The sequence below is a fragment of the Phaenicophaeus curvirostris genome, chromosome 9 (genome assembly GCF_032191515.1).
Source record: "Phaenicophaeus curvirostris isolate KB17595 chromosome 9, BPBGC_Pcur_1.0, whole genome shotgun sequence".
Classification (NCBI taxonomy): domain Eukaryota; kingdom Metazoa; phylum Chordata; class Aves; order Cuculiformes; family Cuculidae; genus Phaenicophaeus; species Phaenicophaeus curvirostris.
In genome coordinates this window covers 27,406,219-27,423,695 of record NC_091400.1, presented here as the reverse complement: position 1 = coordinate 27,423,695, position 17,477 = coordinate 27,406,219, and the positions used below count along the sequence as shown (strand labels likewise).

The 17,477-nt window shown below is 37.0% G+C and overlaps 1 protein-coding gene across 4 annotated transcripts in view; it reads right to left on the bottom strand.

Annotated features, from left to right (window-relative positions):
- GRID1 (glutamate ionotropic receptor delta type subunit 1) overlaps positions 1 to 17,477 on the bottom strand; it is a 542,212-nt gene that overhangs the window by 86,559 nt on the left and 438,176 nt on the right. The window lies entirely within an intron of this gene.

The window sequence follows — 17,477 nt, the reverse complement described above, 5'->3', positions numbered from 1 at the left end:
CAGAAATTCATCCATTGCAGGTTTTCAACCTCACTCGAATACAAAGAATACCCAATTTTGAAACAAGGTTTTGTTTTTAGTAAGGTGAAAAATGCATTTGGATATTAATGGTTGTTTCCTTACCGCTGCTTTGAACCTGACTCTTAGGTGACCAAAAAAAACCTAACAAACCCAAGCAAGGTAAATTAGAGGCAACTGAAATCCAAAACACTGGTTTTGCCCCATGACAGAGACCAATGATGAAAGCCAGTTCCACTATCAGTTTTCAAAGCTATTAGATGTGATTTTAAGGCCAGAAGAGATCATGATGACTACCCCAGTTTGGTTTCCTTTACTACAAGGACTGAAGATAAACACTTAGGCCCATAGGCCCTGTTAAAATGATAGCACAGATATGAAACATCTAACTTTGGCCTGAAAAATGAACTCACAGATATTCTATGTCTATGTCTGTAGATACATTCCTCAACTGTTAGTGATCCTCATGTTGAAAAAACCAAAGAGGACACTCATACACTTTGTTCCTCTCTAAAAACGGAGAAAACACACACACATGCCAAGAGCCAAACAAACCAAGCAAAAGCCAGTAGAAGCCTGTGGTTTACAGATTTGGTTTGTAGGGTTTTCCTTGCTTTAGTCAGAAATACACAAAAATCCCCAAAAAGACACCTCTGATATCAAATAATACAGATTACGCACTAACAGAATTATCCAAATCACTTTTGAAATTAATCTCCAAATTGAATTAGATGAACTTGTTCTGCCAGGTCTGTCCAGACTTGCTGAAAAATATGACAAAGAACTGGATTTCAATAAACTTTGACCATAGTTTCCTGCCCAAAAGAGAACTTTGATGTATAGAAACAGTTAAACAGGCCATGAAGGTCCTCTATCAAAGCTAGCTTTTTACCATGGATTGTACTTTCAGCTGCCTTGACTTTTCTAGATCAGAAAGCAGACTACAAAGGTGCTAACAATACTCAAACTCCCAGTAGTCACATACAACAGTCACTAATTGCATAATTCATATGATCTTATCTTCTCAGATTCGGAAGTGCCACTGTTCTGGGCTCCAAAACAAATTCTAGAATAGACAATTATTATTATAGCTGTGGTGCTGATAATATTCATCAAACTACCCTGAATGTTAACATAACCAGATGCATTTACTGGTTATGAAACTGATCCCACGATACCCTTGCACTGTCATTAAAGTAACAGATTACAAGAGAACAGCGATGAGAAAATGCTTTAATTTTAGCCACAAAACTTCTAACAGCAACAACAGCAGCTATTCTGGGAAATAAAAGAAAAATTATTATTAATGATTTCATTCTTTTCATCTTTAACCTGCTAATTTTCCACACATTTCCTAAGAACATATTTGTCCCTTATTACAGTTCTCGACTCAAACCAAAGTTAGGATCTTGTTTCAAAGCTGTTGGACCATTCTACATCATGCCGGCAAAAATCTTTTAAACAACCATCAATTCAGTAAAATATCTACTGTGTTATTACCATAGAAAAGTGTTACTGTTCAAGAATATTTCCTCTGGATCACGATTATAATAAGAATAGGTTCCTGAGGGCATAATGTAACAAAATCTTGAAGTTGAAAGATTGTTTAAAACCTTATTGAGATAGATGTCTGCTATTTTATTTCAAAAAAACACATCTGAAGTTTATAACATGTCTGAATGTCTTAATGGTTTTTATTTTTTCTTGCTTAGAAGAAAAAAGAACCATGTGCAGTTTAGAATATCATGAGCCAGAATAATCATTGCAGTATAGCAATCTTCAATCAAAAGGGCCCTTAGTCTCTTTGCACGTGTATTCAGTCTCCTCTGTGGTGAAACCTAACAACTATTTCACCATGTCAACATTTCAGGACATGCCAGGTAAATCATTCCAAAGTACACAACAGTCAGAAAAGAGGAGAAAGTTGAGGGAATTTTCACCTAAATTTATACCAATAGAAGCCAATTCCCTTTACACTTCTACTAAAAAAGTTAAGAGAAACACCACACTTGAAAATACACTTCAAGGAGAAACTAGCAGAGTATAAACGGGTTAATTTGCACTGTAATAAAAGCAAATAAATTAGGCAAAAGATTATGGCTAATACTATACATGTAAAGAAAACACTGGCTAGGACAGGAAAGGGACAGTGCCGAAAGGATAATGCCACACCTTCATGGGTAAGTGCACACAGCAAAGCCATGCGAGCCCTTGCCTTGGGACAGGTCCAATAATTTAACACGGCAGCAACCTGGCATCATTTTCCAGGAGCACACATCAGGCCCACAGGGTCAGTCACGGTGTGATCAGACCCAGATTCCTTTGAACTTCATTCATTTGACTCTGGCCACCTCAAAGGCGCTTGGTTTTCACAAGAAGCCCAGTAACTGCTCTTCTTGGATGTTCTTTCCTCCCTTCACCCATACCCCTCAGATATATCCCTTAAAACAGGCATACGAAACCAATATGCCCTACTGACACTGCTTACAAGCATTTTGATAAACAAGGCAGGTTCTTAGCACTTTTTTCTTGGTCCTTTGAATTTAATAAATAATTTAAATTAAATAAGTTAAAATAAAGAAGTTAAAATAAAAAGTCACTTCCTTCCAAACACATATTAAGAGCAGCAGAAACTATCTGGAAGTTCAGGCTGATCACATCTTATTTTTTTTTTTGCAGAGAAGTGGACTTCTTGTTTATAAAGCACATTTATACAAACCAATAAAAGACAATTTTTTTTAAGTGATAAATTGGTACAGAGTGCAGTGATGCCAAACACCTATTGCCGTTCAGAGGCAGTTGGAGCTGTTTGGGTCCTGAAGCACACCTGAGATCAGTATGACTATGCACTTTGTTCTCCATCCTGGTCTTCAGGAAGAAAATTCATATTCACTCTATACACCAGACTAGCTTAGAAAATGAACCTTTTTGTACTATTAGCAATTTCTGTTTGAACAATTTGACATAACTACATATTGCTTTTCTGCAGCCCATCACTCACAGTGCCCTCCCTATGCAAGAGAGCAACCAGCTACCCACAGCTGGGTCACAGCCTGTGTAACTGCATTTGAACACTGGAGAACACCCAACCTCTCTAAATTTGATGCCACTGCTTATGCACCATCCCCATAAAGTAAGGCTATTCTCTACTGTTCACGATATCTGTGCTAGCAGCCTTCAACATGTGTCCTTTCAGTAACATTGTGAACAGCTGTAAATTGTATTGTGTAGTCCTATCACATGTGCCATTGACCGACAGATAGTTTTGAAAGCTTAGGTAAAAACATTTATCAGTAGATATTTTCATTGCAAATGAAATTATTTTCTTTGACCATCGGATAATTTAAAAATCCACAAAAAACCCCTATTTCTATGAAAGCCTCATTTCCTTTAATGGAAAAATAAAGTTCTCAGATATACAAAGGTCTTCATATGAAGTTAACATTGAGACAGTATCTCTACAGAGAGAAAACAGTAGCAGTAGCAAGAAAGACAACAAAATCCAGCTAACTAGAAACCGATATTTAAGCCTTTACAAAGAAAAAAACCAAAAACTTAGAGCATTCTTTCAGAGAATTACAAGAAATTATAAATGAGAGTAAATTTCAATAGAGCAGACTTTCTAAATTAGAATCAGAGATACACTCATGAAGAGAAAATACATGTCATTAATAACCTCTCAACTGAGGCATATATATGGTCATGACACACAGCCAAATCAAAGGTGTTTGGAATGGCTGCAAAGAGAGGCTGTAGGCGGAGAAAAACAAGGTAGAAGACTGTGATATGCTTTGCAAATTTAGCTAGAGCAGCTTACACGTGGTCCCTTTCTGCAAACAGAGCTCCTGCTTGCACTGGTTGTGCTCATTGCCTGCCAGCAGCAGTGGAATTAGAAATTTCTTATCATCTGTGAAACCAGGGTAACATTTGGTTAGGCTTTCAAGACTGATTTGCAAATTTTTTACATTAAAGCCTCTAATGTATGGATAGATGTACATACAAAAACAATCTCTACATGGAATTAATGCATGAAATAGAAAATCAAAATATTGAAACTAATAGAAAATCAAAATATTGAAACTAATAGAAAATATATTTCTTAACGTCTTGAAAAATGGAGAAAGAAGTTGACCTAGAATGTGAACTACCTCATTTCCTATGAAAAACTTCTATAATTTTGAAAAATATTATGTCTGATTTAAATAAATATTTTTTCACGTACTACACTACCTTGTATTTTCTTTACATCCAAATTTACCCTCTCTCTATCTGTTTTTGAATTGTTACTAGAAATACTGCTACTAATTTTTTGGCATTGCCCCAAAATATCTATCAAATTCTCATCAGCTGACAAGTGATACAGTAAGTTCCAGTTTCCCACAGGAGAGGAAACTGAAACACCCCAGACATCACCACCTTTATAGTATTTTCCAGCATATCTGCCCACCACTGGAGCAGAAATGCAGCTGCTCTCCCTGTGCAGTGATGAAAAGTCACTTGAGTGTGTTACCTCGCTGGGTGCCAGGACTCAGATCCTCTGCTGAAAAGGAAGGGCAAGACCCAAGCACCTGTATTTCCACTGGCCATGTTTTGTTTCTTGAAACTTGTATTTCTGACAGCACACCAAGTAAAGTAATGAATCTTACTGCTACGCTTTTTCCATCTTTAAATGTGTCCATAAAAATCCCTCCCAAAAACTGATTTTTGTTGACTTGTAGGCTTTGTGACTGACAAAAAAAGCAGATTTTACTATGCCACAGAGGAAATTGAGATCCAGTGAAATCTACATACACATGCATGCATGAATATGAGTTTGCATATTTTATAATCTTTACCACAAGTTAAAGTCTCAGCATTTTTATGTAAATTGCTTACAGAAGAAAAAAAAGAACATCTAGATTTGCAATTCAGCATATTAAGACATAAAGTCTAGGACACCCAAGAGCAGGCATACTCCAGAATAAATATGTGTCAGGAAAGAAAGAAAAAGTCCTGATGTAGATTTCAGTAGCAATGCTGTCAGTCAAACCTGGATTTAATTCAACACATTTTGTCAGCTTGCTTAAATTATGGGCCAGCTAGAAGTCCCTTCCTCATTAATCACTGCATCCCCAGGTTTCTGGAATTACTCAAATTAGCTGCCTTCCCCACAGAGCATTGCTCTGCTGCCTGGGTCTATGCCCCATTTAATGTGTCAACAGGAATTCTGGGATGCCTACAGAAACTAAAGAAATTCTGGAACTAAGATAGATCAAGTTAACAGACAATTTCTACCCCGGAAGCCATTGCTAATGCTTAGGTGTGGTGAAAAGAAGCATGAGGAACACTGCAGGATTTGAAGCAGTGACAGTGGGTAGGATCACAGCTGTAAGTAAACACACTAAAGGCTTGGGGTTTTAGGTGTATTCGCTTCTAGTGAAGAAAGAGAAGAAACGGAAACAATCCCTTCCTTTGCTCATTGATCTGGAGCAGCATCAATCCACATACTGTCTTGTCTTGACTGGATCATGCAGTACCTCCTGGAGCAAGTCAGAACTAAAGAAGCGATATATCCTAGAACAGCGCTTCCAAGTCACAATTAAAACACCTCACTTTAACAGGAACATCTGCCTTTACAAAGCCTTGCTGCTGGTCTGATCCTGAACTTGCAAGTCTTGGAAATACTCACAGTTGTTATGAATTCAGAACAGATAATTAAATAATTAAAACTAGAGCGGCAGTTGATACCTTGATGTACTACCCAGATCTAGAAAGTTAATTCAGCTACAGGAAAGGATATTCAATCTTTGCTGCAGCCCAACTAACCTCCATGGAGCAGTGACAATAAGTTATGTGGGCAGGCTGAGACACAGGAAGGAAGGGAGCTGAAGAGATCCTTGTTGCTACAATTCCTTCTGTCCTTCCAGGAAACCACACTGACTCTTCTTCTTGGCTTCATAAAGGGTGAGAAAACAAGGTAACTTATCTTCAAAATCCAATATTGATAGTCCAAACACCTACCACAAATCCTCCTGTATGGAGACCAGTAAAGCTAGTACAGGTTCTTAAAATACATTTTTCTCAAAATCTGTGGGAGCAGAGAAGGATAATCTGGCAGGCAACAGGAGCAGTGGCCAAGTGAAGATCCATTCTGTAGTGCAGTAAATGGCCAAGAAAGAAACTGTGCTTGTTCTTCACAGCTGAAGCCAGAGAATATCTGATGGGCAACTGATGTATTTTAAGCAAGACATTTTTTTTCCCAAAGGTTCTTCTGTGGCAAACACAAAAGTTTTAGTGATGGTGGCTGTGGCTTTTCCTAGATGACTCAGCTATGAGGTAATAATTACTCTCATATCCTCATCAGACTGTCTAATATTGAACCATATTTTACTCAACAGATTCACCTGAATGATCACACCAAGTCAGCAATGGGAGAACTATGTGATTTTCTGGGATGCAGTGTCCCAGCCTCATGGCTGGATCAGCAAGGTACCCCCTTGAAGCACAGAAGATGTTGCTACAGAGTTGATTTGCCTGCAGCAGGCTTGTTAAAACAGAGCATTAGCACTGCAGTAAGCTCTCTTTTGCTAACCTGAAAAATCATAATAAATTATACAAAACCCCTACCGTAATTGCAAAAATTATTCTAAAGACAAAACTACCTAGTGCTTTAATTTTTTTATTAATTCTGAAAAATGTCTCTCTAGCCTAACCTGAACTCCTTTCCTTATGAAATCTGACTCTCACCAAAAGCAAAACAAAAAGCAATCCAATCCATATTTTCCAGTTATTCTTTGCTACTGGCTACAATAAATGACTGCTTTGCACTGCATCTTGGGAATGGAAGGAACAGAGAAGGATCATGGTATTTGGATAATTAAAAAGATTCAACAAGAGTCATCTTGGATAAAGTCCTATGAAGATGGTAAGTCATGGCTGACACAGTAGAAATGATAATGCACAGAAGTTTTGTAATACCACCCACAGGCAAAATAGAGAGAAATACATTACATAAATAATGAAAACGGATATAAAAACTTCTTCTGAGATTTACCACTAGGCATTTCTTAATTTCTTTTTCTCCTTATTTTTTTATTAAATCAAACCACAGTTAAAATAACATAGTTATATATCATGGAACAATTAATGTGTCTTTGGCCAAACCCTCCATAGAGATTCAAAACAAAAACAGAGAGGAAACCAACATTGATTTGAATTCTGCTCCATCATATTGATTTCGGGGATAGATGGCACCTATTTAATCTCTCAGTTCACTGTATGACTATATGCTGTGTTCTATTAAAATGCTGTGGTTAGGCAGCACAGAGGAAGCTATTGATCTTTCAAAGCCAGTTGTACAAATGGTCAGACTGAATTGCTTGCAGAAATGGGGGATATAGAGGACTCCATAGAGGCAAATGAATGCCCTTGGCAGAGAGAAGCTTCCACAGTGCAGGACACAATATAGAAGAGAGGAACAAATAGTTGGGGATGAAACTGGGGCATGCATGAGTGCATGAGATGCAAACTCAGAGCGTGAGCCCTGACATAAAAGATTCATCTTGAGACCTGGAGAAGATTGGACATTTTATTTTAATTAAGAGAGCCACTAAAATGTCCTGCAATGAGAGCCACACTAGAGTAGCAGACTGTGGTCTGTACCCTAGATTCAGATTCATTCTTTCATTCTAAACCAGCTCAGCCAGTAAATCTGTGTTTGCTGCTTCACTGGTTACTATGTTCCTATTTGTGTTCAAGTGAAAAAAAAAAATAAAAAAGCTCTGAATGCTGCAATGCTGCGTGTCATTTCAGTGAGTCTGTCAAAGAAAAGTCCTCCCTTGAACACTCAGAAACCAATACAAGTTAATGAAAAATAATAACAAAACCCCACTCTACTTCCCTCATGCTCATAAAGTAAATATTTTGTGGTCTCTTTTGCCCTAATAAAACCATGGAGTAGCAACGCTTATTTATCTTTAAAATTTCTAGTGAAATTACACTGTACTATCACTGAGCAAGCTTAGAAAACTGACCAAGAAATATTTCACTAAAACTTAGGAGAGAGGAAAAAAAAAAAAAAAAATCTCAGCAGTGAGATGCTCCCTCCTTGAGTCTGAACCACGAGCAGCAGAGTTTGTGATACTGAGCCTGAAAAATCCACCTCACACCTGACTCCCGAAACGATGCATTCCTAACTTCAATAAACATCCTGGATAAGTCTTACCTGTGAACATTCTCAAAACTTAGATTTTGACAGCATTTTGCTGTCAGGATGGCAAAACTACAATAGCCCGTTTCTGAAGACACATGGTTTATGGATTGCACAACAATAACATAGATAGCTACCTGGACAACTCGCTGTATATGAGGTCTGACACAAATAAAGCAAGACTACCCCTATAGCTCGGAAACCAAGAAAGGGAGGAGAAAGACAAAGAGATGGTTATAGAACAAGTTCCAAGCTGTCACAGTGAGACAAAGCTCAGCTTGATCACTTCACTCAGTACGAGTGGATGCATGTTCAAATAGAGACATTTTCTTACCCTTGGTCAGCACACTTGGTCAGAAAATGTTGGTGTGCAAGAGTGAACAGCAAACTAACATCAAGTTTCTTGTGAAACATGTGAAAACCATGACATAAACTTTTCAATTATTGACTGACGCTTACAATGATGAGATCCCAAAGATCAAGTCAAGGTTGAAAGGAACCCATTTTTTGTTGGTTGAAGATGTGAAAGCAAAACCGATGGAGATCTTCAACAGCCTTTCAGAAAATGATCCATGGAATTGCTTTGAAAATGAGGAGCACTGTTTGCAGCTGTGTCAGCTCAGAAGGGAACTGTTTTGAAGGTGATCACAGTTGATTTCTTGATTCATTAAATAAAGAGCTACAGGCACAGTCCCAATTTTTTGTGTGTCAGATCCTGTAACAAAACAGTAGCCTCCAGGTTCTACTGAAATGTAAATAGCAACAGTGGCCTTGTAGATTGGTATTGAGTGGCATCTTGAATGTGAGTAGAGAGAAAGAGAGCACAATCAGCTTAGATTCAACACAGCTCAGACAGCAATCTTGCAAAACACCAACTAACTTATGTCTTACTGTTTTATTAATCTTATGGCAGAATAAACTGCACATAAAGCTTTAAGAAAATTATAGATGGTGATAGAAGTACTCAGACTGAAATATTCTCATACTAATAAATACCACCCTTGCTCCTAGTTGCTGGATATTAGCTTATATTTTTCTCTGTGTTAGCAGGTGCCAATTCTTGTACTTGCCTAGAACTACTTTTTGAACTGTTGAACACTGGAATAATCTCGCCAGGGAAGCAGTAGATTCCTCTAGATTGGACACTTAATGTTCAGCTTGACAGGGTGCTGATCCTTCTCAATTAAACTATAGATGACCTAAAAAAATTGGACCAGATGATCCTTGAGGTCCCTTCCAATCTGGCATACTATGAGTCTATGATGATTCTGTCATACTTTCTGAGAGGCTCCAAGGACTAAATGCTTTGGTATCTTCAGTCGCCTATCTGCCCAAGTGCTGTATCTGGAAAGCTTTAGCCTACTTTATCAGAGAAAACCTGCTTTTGTACTCTGTCAACCTTGTGTTTATTTAGATAACGGTCCTCTGGCAGAAACAAAACAAAACAAATGCCCAAGAACTGATATCAACCAGATAACATCCCTAGATGGTATTATCTCAACTATTTTAAAACATAGCCACTTCTCTCATAGCATTGTGACCAAATTTTATCAATGGATAGAATTTTAAGAATCTGAGACCTTATGATGCACAATGCAGGGAGATAACAAAGCAGTCAACCTGCTGAAAACAAAGATTCACTTGACAGGACAGTAAAATCACCAGTCTGTTAGTCAACTCCATAACACAGAATGGTCAGCACCACTTTCACCACACATTACCCAAGAAAGCAGCACATGTACGAGAAAGAATCTGCCTCCCCACTTTTTTTTCCATTAAATTTTGCCATAGTTTAAGGAACAGCAGGGCCAGGGACAATGGCACAGAAACTTCAGACACAGTGGGAACAAGTGTAAGCGCTGTCCTGAGTGAAGTACTGGGAAGGGACCTTTTGGTGGTATTCCAATTGAGAGGAACTTACTGCTATTAACAATCAAGCCCTCTTCCTTCTCCTTAGTTGCCATATTCAGGGAACCTAACCTTGGCAAGCAATTTTAAAGCAAATAACTGCTGTCAGATTTAACTACTTTTATGCTGTTTCTTTTCCTACAAGAAAGCCTGTGTCTGGCTATCTGCTTCAGTCAATACTGAGCAGCAGTGGCTTATTTCTTCTTAACTCCTCCAGTATAAGAGAGACACCCTGGATTATTCTTTTTTCACTCTTCATTACATCCACCTTCCAACAAAGTCCAATACCTGGCAAGTCCTGCAAACCTCAGCAATAAACTTCAGTTATTCTTGTTTTCTGGTCATGTACCTCTTTTATGCTAGAAAGCACTTAAAATATACATATATATTATTACGTATATAATTATGTATAATATTATGTATATATTGCTTAAAGACATATATTTTCTGCTAACATATAACTTAAAAATGTGTCCTGTTAGCAATCATCTTGTGGCGCAGCTGTTTTTAAAACACGGACATACTACAATCTGATGACCTGTCACACAGATAAGCTCAGAAAGAATATTCCACATCGAGAGTTTTATTATGCCTGATACCGACTCCATTTCAGAAAGAGGATGTGGTCTCTAAATAGAAACAAATTTTATTTTGTGAGACTCATTTATTTTGCCCAAGTGTATAAATTCATTCACATCTATAGCAATAAACCCTGTGACACTGGACCAGAATTTTTAGAATTTTTGTCCTTGATGCAGGCTCACATTGATTAAAGACTGTACCTATTTTAAAGTAAAACTGCGTGTTTTCTGTGTGGTTTGAAAACAGAAAGCCTTGAATTCTCAGGCAGTTCTGCCAGGAACTGGAACCCCAGCAGGCAACCTCGACAAGTACTGTTATTTCAGTGTATTAACTGATATGGACAAAGAGGTTTAATCAGAACTCTGATGCTATTTTGAATGTAACATTCCGAAAGAATTAATTGAGGAATTAAGGTTATTCTCTCTCTTTTTTTTTTTTAACAGTATAATAAAATTAAGGAACCAAGCCAAAGCAAGACAGTGTTTGTGGCACTTTGTTGTGATGCAGAAGTTCCTCATGTCTCACATTTGGGCTGACCACTAAGATACCTTGCCATTAAATCTGTCTTTTGAAAACCTGCATGTGAAAGTTTTTGGTAAACAGTAATATAATCTGGCATGGAACGGCAGAAATGAAAGCAAGAAGTGAAGAGGAATTTTAAATAACTTCTGTTTCTTTTGTTTACTTCAATAGGACTAAGCAGAAACATTTTTCATAACAATACTATGATGTAGCATGACCAATTACCTTAACTACCTGTATTTAAACAGCCACTATTTGCCGTATTGAATATATCACAGCAATTTACAGATGAAGACAACACAGTTATCTTGGATTTTAAAATTACTGCTGAAATAAATTACTTCAAATACTATGCTTGGCACCCACACATATTTGCAGTTTAACAAATTATATCAACCAAAAATAATTAAAGGAGTTAAATGCATTTCAAACATTACAGAAAGGAAACTGTGCTTGGCCTCCCTGGAATACAGCCCTTGCAGCTGTCCTCAACACTGAAATCATGCAACAAATGAAGAGATGATAGAACTCCTTAGTTTAAGTACTTCTGGAAAGCCAAGATGACATCCATTTGATTTGCTAGTTAAAATAACTGAGCTTGTATTTTGCCACTATCATTAATATCTTTCAAAGTGATTTTGCTAAACAGAATTTATGTCAAAAAAGCAAGTTCTTCTGGGTTTGGTGTGAGTTTTGAACAACAATCATGGTTCAGAGACATTTCTTAGAGCAGGAATGAAAAAAAAAAAAAAGACAGGCTGCTGCTGTGTAGAACAGAATAGCAAAGAATCTTTGCCTTTGGATTTCTGAAAAGGTAAAAAGAATTTGTGAAGCTTTTTTCAAATACTTGCTATTTTCTTTGGTGTTACGCTCAGAAAATCCTGACCTCTTTCCCTATGGAAATGCATTTTACTTCATAATGTGCACACTTGAGCACAGAATTCTTCACGAGCTAAGCTACAGAAAGGAGCTTCTTCCTCATCCCATTCTGAACACTCTCCTAGGATCCATCAATAAATTATAGGAGCTTTGATGAAAACTTCATCATTAAAGATGTGGTTTTAGAATGCTGGTTTTAACACTCCTAACATCCCAATTTCGTTCCATACTGCAAATGTGTTAAAAAAAAAAAGGAGAAAGTTATATCCAAGATTCATTATAATCTGGTAAGTATGACATAGTATGTGACTTACAAATTAAACAGAATTTCTAAACATATAGGCAGTGGTGCATGTGGGCTGTGGAAACTTCAGCACTGTCCGAACTGCTAGAGGTATCCTGGACCTGCTCATAACTCATCAACAGCTGCTTTTTGAAATCTAGCCTCAAGCTTCATGCTGTCATATCAACAGCAGAACAGCCTTCCAAAGGAGAAGACCAGCGTGATCTTACATTTGGAGGAATTCCAAGCAAAATTTGCAAGACATCCTTTTTACTTGGGGTTGACACTGGTATAATTTGCTAATACATACAGCATTTTGTGTTTGCAAATACAAGTAACAGTTTATGCAAAAGCACAGATCCCATTGGCAATGTTTTCCAAAAACATAACATAAAATAAAATAAAAACTTAAAAAGAACTACGTGTCACATATTTGTGACCAAAATGCATTTCTAAACTTCCTTATCGACTTTTCAGTTAGTGAGTGTAATAATTCAGCTATAATTTTACAGTGAAAGCATGTGGAACATAGAATATTCCAACCACAAAAGAAAATCTAGTTTGATGAACTTGGGCAAACAAGGGCTCCATATCAGAAAACACACTCAGGTTCACCATATAGTTTAAAAACTAATCACAGCCATTTCTTATGTTTAGCTGCATTTTTTACCATGAATAATTCAAGTTCTGGAATTTGCAAGGACTTAATCCATCTTGTACAGAAAAATACATGTAAAAAATGAAGGAGGTTTTTATTTTGACTAAAATAATCCAGATTTTTTCTTCAATTTGACACAACGTATTTACAGGGCAAATCACAACACTTTCCTCTCAAGTCCTACACTTACTAAACTCAAGGAGAAAGAGAAAATTAAACCAAATGTAAATAGTATTGCATGGTTATGGGGGATCTTTTGTGATCACAAGTAGCTAGGACTTCAGCCTTGCATTTCAGCTGAAAGATACCTTGATAATACAGATTAAACCAATTTACCCAAGTGCATGCTTATGAAATGCTCAAGCAGGAGACAGGCATCTGTTTTAAGGCTAAACTCAGGCAATTTAGTAATGTATTTTTCCATACAAGTAAAACTGATTTTATTACAGTAGTAACCACCTAAGATAGTCCTCTTCGGTATGTGTCTTTTAGAGGCGTACAATGTGACTGGGCAATATTCTGGCAGAAGAAAGCACTTAATACTGCATATTCCTAAAAATACAGTTTCTTTTTGCAATGTATAATCAGTACATGATTTCTCATCATGATAAGGATGAGACTCTGTCTAAAAGTAACAAACCCAATTAAAGCACTGTATCAGACTTCAAAAATGGGGTTTCAACAACTGTGAAACATCTCACAAAATTATTTGCAGCAACTTCTGCAATCTCAGAAGTGCTGGAGGAACCAAGTAGGGCTGCTTATAAAGCAGATGATAGTTCAAGAAAATCTAATTTAGAAAAAATGAAAGCATACCAACTGACAAGAATGAACAACCAATGGTAAACATTATCATTTTGAACAGAATGTTTCTTATGAAATACAGCATGTGTGTAAAACATTAATTCTGCCTTCATTACAGCCAGCTTGGGAAAGAATTGTAGATTGCTTTATGAAAAATATGATTGCTGTCATGAAATAAACTAAATAAGCATCATTTCACAATTACAAAAGATCTTCCTGCCAAAGATGAAGATGAAGATAATAATAAAGCTCCTAACAAGCATTATCTGACTAAGCCTTAATCACATCCCTACAAGGGCAGTTAACGTTAATGTCCCTGCGTACACGGTCAAACAAGAACAAATAGGTTTACACCTCAAGAGCTCACAGTGAGTTAGTGAGTCACCAGGAATACCAACCTGGAGTCCCAACTCCTTTATTTTTGCTCTCACAGATGGACCATTAAACTAATATATTGTGCAGAATCCACCCAAGTGCAGAAAGATAAGAAATATGAGCCAGTCCAGATGTTCCAGAAGTTACAGCTTTCATTAATAAAAACTAATAACATAGATGGTTATAGGCTCAGCAAACTTAAGGTAGAGACATTAAAATGTAAATACACAAGAGAGGCTTTACGCATCCATATAGGTAAAAAAATAAATTCATAAAAGACTAATAAATAAGAACTTAAAAGAGAGAAAAAGAAGAATGTTGCTAACGGTAAATTCAGAGGAATATCACTCAGTGGTGAGTAACCCATCAAGTAAGGCTGTCGTTGAATTTGATGCACACACCCTTTGCATGAGAGGTCGATGTGAGAGATGAAATAAGAAAGGTGTTTTTTCCACTACAGATGAAAATCCCCAAAATCTCAAAAGAATTTGAACATAATATGCAATCTGTCTCACTCCTCTTGCTCCACACACTTCACCTGAACACTTTACACCACTTTTTCTTGTTCTTCCAAGTTATTTCCTCTGGGTTTCATTCATCCTTTCTTCCACTCAAACTTAATTAAATTTAAAACATTAATATGGCATCAGTCATACTTTTTTTCTGTTGGTTCTGTTTTGTTTTATACTTTTTACAGTTCTCTTATCTCTTCATATCAAATTCTTTTATTTTTTATTAATATACAGATAGTTGGGTTGCTATTTTTAAAGGTTTTTACAGACTTCAGGAACATAAATTATACCGGCAATCATCATGCCTTTTCAATTACTCTGACAATCTTATCCTTCAACTTTCAAATGCCCTGATAAGTCACCACACTGATCTCTTTTTTAAGCATGAATATACCATGCTTTCCCAACCTCTGCACACAGACAGCGAATAAAAGGCAATTGCTTGAGCCTTTTGTAAAGTAAGGTGCTATATCCTAAGGGACATACTCTGTTCTTCTGTGTTTAAATCCAAGAAATCAGAAAATTTTCTGAAGTCTCTTTTTCTCTAAAGTACACCCAAACAAGGGACAAAGATAACACACAGGCAAAATCCACCAAAGCCACTATCAGCCTTTACCACAAAAATACAGTGACAGACTTGTGGAATAAAGGAGAAGGTACACTAAGCAAGCAAGTACCTCTATTTACTTGCACTCATAGGTCGATCACAGCTACTGGAAGGAACAATTATTTGCAGAAAGACCAGATCTAAGGGTAACTGGGCAGAGTCAGGTTGGCTCTTCAGTAAGGCCCTGAAAATTCCTGCCAGATTTCGGTTACTATCTTGGACATTCCCCTAGGTGGAAATGACCACCGAGAAACATACTAAGGGATATTTAATATTAAGAGCCCATTAGCTTTTGACTAAGGCTCAACACTAAATATTATAATATTTTGCCCTACCACATCACAGCTCCTAAGTGGAAAGGGCAGGGTTGAACAGTGACAGATAATGTCCATACAGAGGAGAAAAAAAACATGCAGAAAGCACATTTGTTTTCCACCAAAAATGCATTCCTCTATAGCTAAGTACAAGGAAAGACCAGTATGAAAACAACTGACAATAAATCTGAATGCACCTCTCAGTTAAGTTATATAAACAATACAAGCATGAATTTCTGTGCTTTTAATAGTAATTCTGAGATCGAAAACATTTTGGCTGCAATAGTAAAAAGTCAAGCTGTCGGAATATCAGGGTTTTGTGGTAATAAGAAATATCACTCTTCTATAGACTTCTCTAGTTTATTGCCAACTTTTTAATCCATTTATATTAGGTTAAAAGGATCATTTTCATAACTTCATTTTAGCTCAGAGGAGCATTCCACAGCCACTAGCTTTTACCCCTTTAGAATTACATTCACTTTCATTTGAGGAACTGCATAATGTTCTGTATTTAACATTCAAAGAGTTAAGCCTTTCTCTATTAACCAACTAATCCCAAAGTGGCACATTAGGGATCAACAGTGATCGGTAGTACATCAGTTTAGCCATTTTAATCATTTTCCCATTTCGTCATTTTACCTATTTCTTTGTCTTATGGTCCCTTTTGAGTGATATTTTAGCTATCTGCACACATCTGGATTGAAACTCAATTTGGTCAGGGTGCCACACAAACTGAAGCGAGAGCTTTTCTGTACGTTTTACCATATTTGAAATGTACTTCAGAAAAAAAGGAATAATATATGCTCACACATTCTGATTTCCCTCTAGGGTCTCAAACCTCTTCTGAGTGGTAATCGTGCCAATTGTACAGAAAGGTAAATTGAAGTATAAAGCGATTATATGACTTACTCAAGGTCACTCGGGAATTCTGTAAAAACTGGAACTAAACTCAAATGGCCCATTGCATCCATCTGCTAGGGATAATACACCGTCAAGAGGACACTCATGATTTTCAGTAGTGGCAGCTAGAAACAAAGTACAATAGTCCACAGCACCTCACATCTCATACTTCTGCTTTGCATACTTGTGCATAAAGTGAGGACCATGCTTCTATTTATGAACCAGAATTGCTGCCCAGACCTCCTAAGCCAACTTCGTTTTATTGACTAGGCAACACTGCTTCCAAAATTAAGATAATTTTGTGTCATTCATGTAGTATTTTGAACTTAAGACTTCCTGATTTCCAGTAGAAATCTTCTAGAAGCCAAAGTGGACTGAGAAATAACCTTCTCTGGTCATTATAATACCAGAGGGTGCCTAGCCCACCTGAAGTCTTCAGAGAGATCTTTTGGCAGAAAACAGAAGTTTTTCAATTATAGCTCCTGAAGCTTTATGCATTTCAAATACTTTGCTTCCTTCTGTCGAATTTCTAATAGATATTGCAAGCCTTTGGCTCTATGTCCAGAATCCTTGTGCCAAATTAGACTCTAAAAGAATCCCAAGTTTAGCTGTTTAAGATGATAATGTAAACATAAGTTCTCTGCATGGTTTTCCATTTACACTCATGTAATACAGGTGAACCAAAACAAAACACAAGCCAATGGTGACATGAATATAGAGAATGTCATAAATTTTAATTCTTCATGGACTCTACTTTTTTCAGCTCTGCTTAATGTAGAGCCCATTGAACATGGAGTGGTAATGTCTGTATTTCAACCAGTTGAACAGTTTAGGGACATTTTGTAGCTTGGATTCCAACCAGAACCTCACTGCTCAATTCAGCGTTTCAGGTATTTTTGGAGAGTCCCCTCTACATGAATGTGTTCA